The sequence below is a fragment of the Triticum urartu genome, chromosome 5A, assembly GCF_056163025.1.
Source record: "Triticum urartu cultivar PI428250 chromosome 5A, HENAU_Tu73, whole genome shotgun sequence".
Taxonomy (NCBI): Eukaryota; Viridiplantae; Streptophyta; class Magnoliopsida; order Poales; family Poaceae; genus Triticum; species Triticum urartu.
The window spans coordinates 635,967,939-635,977,046 of NC_141877.1; the positions used below are offsets into that span (position 1 = coordinate 635,967,939).

Here is a 9,108-nt window from a genome sequence, read left to right on the forward strand (position 1 = left end):
TTCTTCCAAAGTCTACACTTTGTTTTCATACATGGATCCTCTCTCGGATTTTTTGGCCTCGAGCCAATTTTCGGAATCCGGGCCCACCATCGCTTCTCCATAGCTCGTAGGTTCATTGTTGTCTAGCAACATGACTTCCAAGACAGGATTACGTACCACTCTGAAGTAGTACGCATCCTTGTCGTCCTACGAGGTTTGGTAGTGACTTGATCCGAAGTTTCATGATCACTATCATAAGCTTCCACTTCAATTGGTGTAGGTGCCACAGGAACGACTTCCTGTGCCCTGCTACACACTAGTTGAAGTGACGGTTCAATAACCTCATCAAGTCTCCACCATCCTCCCACTCAATTCTTTTGAGAGAAACTTTTCCTCGAGAAAGGACCCATTTCTAGAAACAATCACTTTTGCTTCCGGATCTGAAATAGGAGATATACCCAACTATTTTTGGGTATTCTATGAATATGCATTTATCCGCTTCGGTTCGAGCTTATCAGCCTGAAACTTTTTCACATAAGCATCGCAGCCCCAAACTTTTAAGAAACGACAGCTTAGGTTTCTCTAAACCATAGTTCATACGGTGTCGTCTCAAACGGAATTGTGTGGTGCCCTATTTAAAGTGAGTGCAGTTGTCTCTAATGCCTAACCCATAAACGATAGTGGTAATTCGATAGGAGACATCATGGTATGCACCATATCCAATAGGGTGCAGTTGTGATGTTCGGACACACCATCACACTATGGTGGTCCAGGCGGTATTAGTTGTGAAACAATTTCCACAATGTCTTAATTGTGTGCCAAACTCGTAACTCAGATATTCATCTCTTTGATCATATCATAGACATTTTATCATATTGTCACGACGATCTTCAACTTCACTCTGAAATTACTTAAACCTTTCAATAATTCAGACTTGTGTTTCATCAAGTAAATATACTTAGCATCTACTCAAATCATGTGTGAAGTAAGAACATAACGATATCCACTACGTGCCTCAGCACTCATTGGACTGCACACATCAAAATGTATTACTTCCAACAAGTTGCTTTCTTGTTCCATCTTACTGAAAACGAGGCTTTCAGTCATCTTGCCCATGTGGTATGATTTGCATGTCTCAAGTGATTCAAAATCAAGTGAGTCCAAACGATCCATCTGTATGGAGTTTCTTCATGCATATATACCAATAGGCATGGTTCGCATGTCTCAAGTGATTCAAAATCAAGTGAGTCCAAAGATCCATCAACATGGAGCTTCTTCATGCGTTTTATGACTCAAATTGCAGTGCCACAAGTATGTGGTACTATCATTACTATCTTATATCTTTTGGCATGAACATGTGTATCACTACAATCGGGATTCAATAAACCATTCATTTTAGGTGCAAGACCATTGAAGGTATTATTCAAATAAACAGAGTAACCATTATTCTCCTTAAATGAATAACCGTATTGCGATAAACATAATCCAATCATGTCTATGCTCAACGCAAACACCAAATAACAATTATTTAGGTTTAACACCAATCCCGATGGTAGAGGGAGCGTGCGATGTTTGATCACATCAACCTTGGAAACACTTCCAACATATCGTCATCTCACCTTTAGCCAGTCTCCGTAGCCTTTTATTTCGAGTTACTAACACTTAGCAACCGAATCGGTATTTATTACCCTGGTGCTGCTAGGAGTACTAGTAAAGTACACAATAATATAATGTATATTCAAAATACTTCTGTCGACCTTGCCAGCCTTCTCATCTACCAAGGATCTAGGGTAGTTCTGCTTCAGTGACCGTTCCCCTCATTATAGAAGCACTTAGTCTCGGGCTTGGTTCAACCTTGGGTTTCTTCACTAGAGCAGCAACTGATTTGTCATCTCATGAAGTATCCCTTCTTTCCCTTGGCCTTCTTGAAACTAGTGGTTTTACTAACCATCAACAATTGATGCTCCTACTTGATTTCTACTTTCACGGTGTCAAACATCGCGAATTGCTCAAGGATCATCATGTCTATCCCCGATATGTTATAGTTCATCACTAAGCTCTAATAGCTTGGTGGCAGTGACTATGGAGAACTATCACTATCTCATCTGGAAGATTAACTCCCACTCGATTCAAGCGATTGTAGTACCCAGACAATCTGAGCACATGCTCAACAATTGAGCTTTTCTCCCTTAGTTTGCAGGCTTAAGAGACTTGTCAGAGGTCTCATACCTCTTGACGTGGGCACTAGTCTGAAATCCCAATTTCAGTCTTTGGAACATCTCATATGTTCTGCGACGTTTCAAAAACCTCTTTGGTGCCACAATTCTAAACCGTTAGTATTACGCACTGAACTATCACATAGTCATTAAAACGTGTATGTCAGATGTTTCCCAACATCTACAGACGACGCTCGAGGTTCAACGCACTGAGCGGTGCATTAAGGACATAACCCTTCTATGCAGTAATGAGGACAATTCTCAGTTCACGGACCCAGTCCGCATAATTGCTACTGTCAACTCTCAACTAAATTCTCTCTACGAATATATCTAAAACAGTAGAACCAAATCGTGAGCTACGACATAATTTGCAAAGACCTTTTGACTATGTTCATGATAATTAAGTTCATCTAATCAAATTATTCAATGAACTCCCACTTAGATAGACATCCCTCTAGTCATCTAAGTGATACATGACACGAGTCAACTAGGTCGTGTCCGATCATCATGTGAGACGGACTAGTCATCATCGGTGAACATCTTCATGTTGATCATATCTTCTATACAACTCATGTTCGACCTTTCGGTCTTCCGTGTTCCGAGGCCATGTCTGTACATGCTAGGCTCGTTAAGTCAACCTAAGTGTATTGCGTGTGTAAATCTGGCTTACACCCGTTGTATTCGAACGTTAGAATCTATCACACCAGATCATCACGTGGTGCTTCGAAACAACGAACCTTCGCAACGGTGCACAGTTAGGGGGAACACTTTCTTGAAATTATTGCGAGGGATCATCTTATTTAAGCTACTATCGTTCTAAGAAAATAAGATGTAAAACATGATAAACATCACATGTAATCAAATAGTGACATGATATGGCCAATATCATTTTGCTCCTTTTGATCTCCATCTTTGGGGCGCCATGATCATCATCGTCACCGGCATGACACCATGATCTCCATCATCGTGTCTTCATGAAGTTGTCTCGTCATCTATTACTTCTACTACTATGGCTAAAGTTTAGCAATAAAGTAAAGTAATTACATGACGTTTATGTTGACACGCAGGTCATAAATAAATTAAGACAACTCCTATGGCTCCTGCCGGTTGTCATACTCATCGACATGCAAGTCGTGATTCCTATTACAAGAACATGATCAATCTCATACATCACATATATCATTCATCACATCCTTTTGGCCATATCACATCACACGGCATATGCTGCAAAAACAAGTTAGACGTCCTCTAATTGTTATTGCAAATTTTTACGTGGCTGCTATAGGTTTCTTAGCAAGAACGTTTCTTACCTACGCCAAAACCACAACGTGATATGCCAATTTCTATTTACCCTTCATAAGGACCCTTTTCATCGAATCCGATCCGACTAAAGTGGGAGAGACAGACACCCGCTAGCCACCTTATGCAACTAGTGCATGTCAGTCGGTGGAACCTGTCTCACGTAAGAGTACGTGTAAGGTCGGTCCGGGCCGCTTCATCCCACGATGCCGCCGAATCAAGATAAGACTAGTAACGACAAGTAAATTGACAAAATCGACGCCCACAACAACTTGTTTTCTACTCGTGCATAGAAAATACGCATAGACCTAGCTCATGATGCCACTGTTGGGGAACGTAGCAATAATTCAAAATTTTCCTACGTGTCACCAAGATCAATCTAGGAGATACTAGCAACGAGAGAGAGGGAGTGCATCTTCATACCCTTGAAGATCGCTAAGCGGAAGCGTTCAAGAGAACGGGGTTGATGGAGTCGTACTCGTCGTGATCCAAATCACCGATGATCCTAGCGCCGAATGGACGGCACCTCCGGGTTCAACACTTGTACGGAACGGAGAGACGTCTCCTCCTTCTTGATCCAGCAAGGGGAGAGGAGAGGTTGATCGAGATCCAGCAGCACGACGTCGTGGTGGTGGAAGCAGCGGGATCTCGTCAGGGCTTCGCCAAGCACCAACGAGAGGGAGAGGTGTCACAGACGGAGAGGGAGGCGCCAGGGACTTCTGGGTGCGGCTGCCCTCCCTCCCCCCACTATATATAGGGCCCCTAGGGGGGGCGCCGGCCCTAGGAGATCCCATCTCCAAGGGGGGGCAGCGGCCAAGGGGGTGGCTTGCCCCCCAAGTCAGGTGGGGCGCCCCCCACCCCTAGGGTTTCCAACCCTAGGCGCAGGGGGAGGCCCAAGGGGGGCGCACCAGCCCACCAGGGGCTGTTTCCCTTCCCAACTTCAGCCCATGGGGCCCTCCGGGATAGGTGGCCCCACCCGGTGGATCCCCGGGACCCTTCCAGTGGTCCCGGTACAATACCGGTGACCCCGAAACTTTCCCGATGGCCGAAACTGGACTTCCTATATATAATTCTTCACCTCCGGACCATTCCGGAACTCCTCGTGACGTCCGGGATCTCATTCGGGACTCCGAACAACTTTCGGGTTACCGCATACTAATATCTCTACAACCCTAGCGTCACCGAACCTTAAGTGTGTAGACCCTACGGGTTCGGGAGACACGCAGACATGACCGAGACGACTCTCCGGTCAATAACCAACAGCGGGATCTGGATACCCATGTTGGCTCCCACATGTTCCACAATGATCTCATCGGATGAACCACGATGTCGAGGATTTAATCAATCCCGTATACAATTCCCTTTGTCTATCGGTACGATACTTGCCCGAGATTCGATCGTCGGTATCCCGATACCTCGTTCAATCTCGTTACCGGCAAGTCTCTTTACTCGTTCCGTAACACATCATCCCGTGATCAACTCTTTGGTCACATTGTACACATTATGATGATGTCCTACCGAGTGGGCCCAGAGATACCTCTCCGTTACACGGAGTGACAAATCCCAGTCTCGATTCGTGCCAACCCAACAGACACTTTCGGAGATACCCACAGTGCACCTTTATAGCCACCCAATTACGTTGTGACGTTTGGTACACCCAAAGAATTCCTACGGTATCCGGGAGTTGCACAATCTCATGGTCTAAGTAAATGATACTTGACATTAGAAAAGCTTTAGCATACGAACTACACGATCTTGTGCTAGGCTTAGGATTGGGTCTTGTCCATCACATCATTCTCCTAATGATGTGATCCCGTCATCAACGACATCCAATGTCCATGGTCAGGAAACCGTAACCATCTATTGATCAACGAGCTAGTCAACTAGAGGCTTACTAGGGACATGGTGTTGTCTATGTATCCACACATGTATCTGAGTTTCCTGTCAATACAATTCTAGCATGGATAATAAACGATTATCATGAATAGGGCATATTTCCAACAATGAGGATGATAGCGGAGTGTAAGGCATTCAATATGCAAAGCAAGCATGTGAAAGTAAATTACTTGTTACTTACCCAAGTCCGGAGCTCTCCAGGAGCATTCACAGATTTGCCCCGCAGTGTGTCGGACGCCGCGAAATATTACCAGGCCGAGGAGGGAAGCTCGACGGAGAAGTTGTTCTGGTTTCAGTATACTGGGACCGAACACCCGATGCCTATGAGCGACCAGCTGAAGCAACTGGTCGAGCTGCACAAGGCGGCCGAACAGGCCATGAGGGGCCTTATAGTCCGGATGTGGCCTGGCGACTCCCTTCCCCACAGCTACTTCGTCCTGGTGAGGCGGCTTGTGGACGCCTGCCCCCGGCTGGAAGTCATCAAGCGGACCGTCTGCATCGAAGGTGCCCGCTGGGCTTTTGCCCGTGCGAAGGTGCACTGGGCCAAGATGGACGCCGAGAAGCTGGTGAAGGAGGGGCCGCCGCAGGGCAAGGAGCATCGCCACCCCGAAATGTATTATGAGGGTATCCTGAAGGGTGCCCGTCTTGTGGCGGAAGAGTGTGCGAAGGATGTAATTTTTGAATGAAATTGCTCGTGTGATCCTGTATTATGAAAACTTGTTCATATGCGCTATGCAACGCTTGTCTGAATTTAAAATATTACCTTCTGTGCGGACGTTTATCAAATCTGAGATATGGCCAGTCGTCGGCTTCTGCCCCCATGCCACGAGTGCTGGGGTGTTCGGGATAAATCTGAGCACTCTTTTTCCCATTGTTGGGTCCTTCGAGGGAGGTGCTCAGCACAACGGACAAGGCAATCGGACTATAATGCTTTATCACTCTCACTTAGCCATAGAAGTCTACAATTTTAAATTTGGCGAAGCCCCTGGTATTCGGAAGGCCGAATTCGGGGCGCTACACACGCCTAAGCCGGACAAAGCCGACTCCTCGCCCTAAGCGGCATAAGTCTTTAGGGACTCGAGACCTCTCAAACAGCGACCAACTCTCGCCTTATCATGACAGTCAGTTTTAGCTTTCTCTACTGAGGTGCTTAGCCCAGCTGAACCGGGGCACAATCGCAGTAGTTCTCCCAGTGCTACCTTAGCTGATATAGCGGAACGTAAGGTACCAAAACATGGGAGCCGGGCAAACCCAACTATTGACCCAAGACATGATTCGGAGCCGATGCATATAATGCTATAAGTTCGGGGTGCCGCACTTTCGAAAGTGTTCGGACTTTTCACGCCGTATTATGGGGTACGCTTAAGCCCCTGGCGTATTGGCCGTACCAGAGTGTACGGGTGTTGAATGTCATGAATGAACATATATATATAGGACAACACTATTCTAATCCTGGGATTAGAATAGTTATTTGGATCACACACGCCCTATATAGGGCCCGGTGCACTTGTTCACGAACTCCCCGAACCCGTGCACGAAAAAAAAACCAACACCCACTCTTCCACCACTTCCCCTCGATCCCCAACCACCCCCGATCTCGCCACCGCCCCCCGCTTCCCCTGCCCGCGGCGCCGCCGCCCCCGCTTCCCCAGCCTCCCGGCGCCGCCGCCCCCCGCTTCCCCTGCCTCCAGGCGCCTTCACCTACCTCGAGGTGCCGCTGAACCGACCTCTGGCGCGCCACCAGACTTCCTTCCGCCGCCGCCCCTTGCTCCGGTGCGCCTCCCACCGCTACCAACCGGCAGGCCTCCTCCCCCACGGCCGCGGGCCTCCTCCCCTAATGGTCGGCGTGCCTCCCCCCTCCCCCCTGGCCAGCGCGCCTCCTCTCCCGCAGTTGGGTCCAGGCCTGCTCCCACGGCCAACGCTGCCAACTGCCCCGGCGCGCCGCCATCGCCATCTTCCCCAGGGCGAAGCTGCCGCCGTTCCTCGCCGCCAAGATCCAACCTCGCCAGCCACCGACGCACCCGCGGATTTACGGCCACCCTCTCGAGCAGGATCTCACGCGGATCGGCGGCCACCGTCTTGAGCAGGATCACACGCGGGCCACCCCCCAAGCCATCCCCTACCCGTCGACGGGTCGCCGTCCCTGGATCCATGCCCCTCCTCCACCTCCTCCTCCCGGCGGGGCTCTATAGCCGAAGCGCCCAAGCAGTTCACCGTCGTCACCTTGGGCCGTTCAATGGCACACCACCTGACCACCAGGACGGTCGACACTGCAGTGCCAAGATCTGCACTTCCACCATGCTCTGGTGAAGTCCTGGCTCCAATTTTTGGAGGGTTCAAATTGTCTTTTGATTCAGTTTCTTCTTTGTTTTGCCTGCTAAATGGATCAAGAACATCACTTGGTAGTTTCAGCATCTCCCGTGCTCTCAGCTCATCTCATTTTTGTGTTGGTGAAATGGATCAGAATCTCATTTTTGTGTTGGTGAAATGGATCAGATGTTGGCGCGATCCGGGCTCTCTCGGCAACTGGGGTTGCTCTCTTTCCTCAACCATATGGCTAGCAAAAAGACTGTAACTCCAACCACCAGGGTCATTCCCAATTCCTATGAAGTTCAGACTTCAAAAAGCATGGAGTTCAACCTGACCGTGTTAGTTGAATCACTCGTGGATCAACATCAAGAAGGAGCACCGCTGCTGCCCAACACAGCCACGGCCAGAGGACACAAAAACTGTGCAATTTTTTAATTAACACTGTTTCACCTCGAATAGAGCTTGCTGCTCCCGTCATGTATTTGTGTGCTTAGCTTGTTGTAATCCCCCATAGAAAAACATACGTGGACCTTCTTTCTTACTCTCCAGATGTTGTTGTGTGCAACCAGAAAAGTAACTGAACGCTTGTTTTTTTGTGTGTTCTGCAACTCCATCTCATAGGAAAAAACAAAAAGTACTACCATAATGTTTACTAGTTCTATAACCCGTCACAAAATCACCACACAAAAAAGGTTTGCATGTTAAGAAAAAAAGTTACTAGCTCGACACACAATCCATCCATCAAATGTGTTCACAAACTATCATTCAGAAAAAATCACATGATCATAGATGACGGGAAAGTTTGATGTTATATTACAGAACTCGTATTTGTCATGTTACTAAAAAATAAAACAAAGAAGTTCAAATTAAAATAACATAACCATTCAAAAAATGTTTATAAAAAAGGATTTACCTAATTTTAAAAAAACTAGAAGTTCAAATTAATATAACGGAGCGGTTCAATATTTACTAAAGCCTCGGATTTCTAACCACTACTAAAGAATAAAAAAACAAAGAAGTTCAAATTAAAAAAAGAGCAGATCAAAATTTCTATTAAAAATAGTATTTCCTGCTTTGAAAAAAACCCTAGAAGTTCAAATTAAAATAACAAAGCAATTTGATAATTGTAGAAAAACTCGTATTTTTCACACTACTAATGAAAAAAAATCAGAAGTTCGAATTTAAAAACCTAAGGAGTCCAAATTGAATAAAAAGGAGCAATTTGATGTTTATGCAAAAATTAGTTTTTTCTCATTATTAAAGAATGGGAAGAAGAAGTTCAAAATAAAATAACCAAGTAGTTCGATGCATCAAAATTGGAAAATCCAAATCTTCTGATGGGGAGATCATAAGAAGTTCAAATGAAATAACACAATAATTCAAAAAATAACAAACCACTTTGAAGCTG

General features: G+C 46.3%; 1 long non-coding RNA gene across 1 annotated transcript; it reads left to right on the forward strand.

Moving 5' to 3' along the window:
* The first annotated feature begins 7,091 nt into the window (after positions 1-7,091).
* On the forward strand, positions 7,092-8,246 carry LOC125506310 (uncharacterized). The gene is made up of 2 exons (XR_007282627.2): positions 7,092-7,696; positions 7,887-8,246. It is a non-coding gene; the product is annotated as an uncharacterized LOC125506310 (long non-coding RNA).
* Positions 8,247-9,108: the final 862 nt, after the last annotated feature.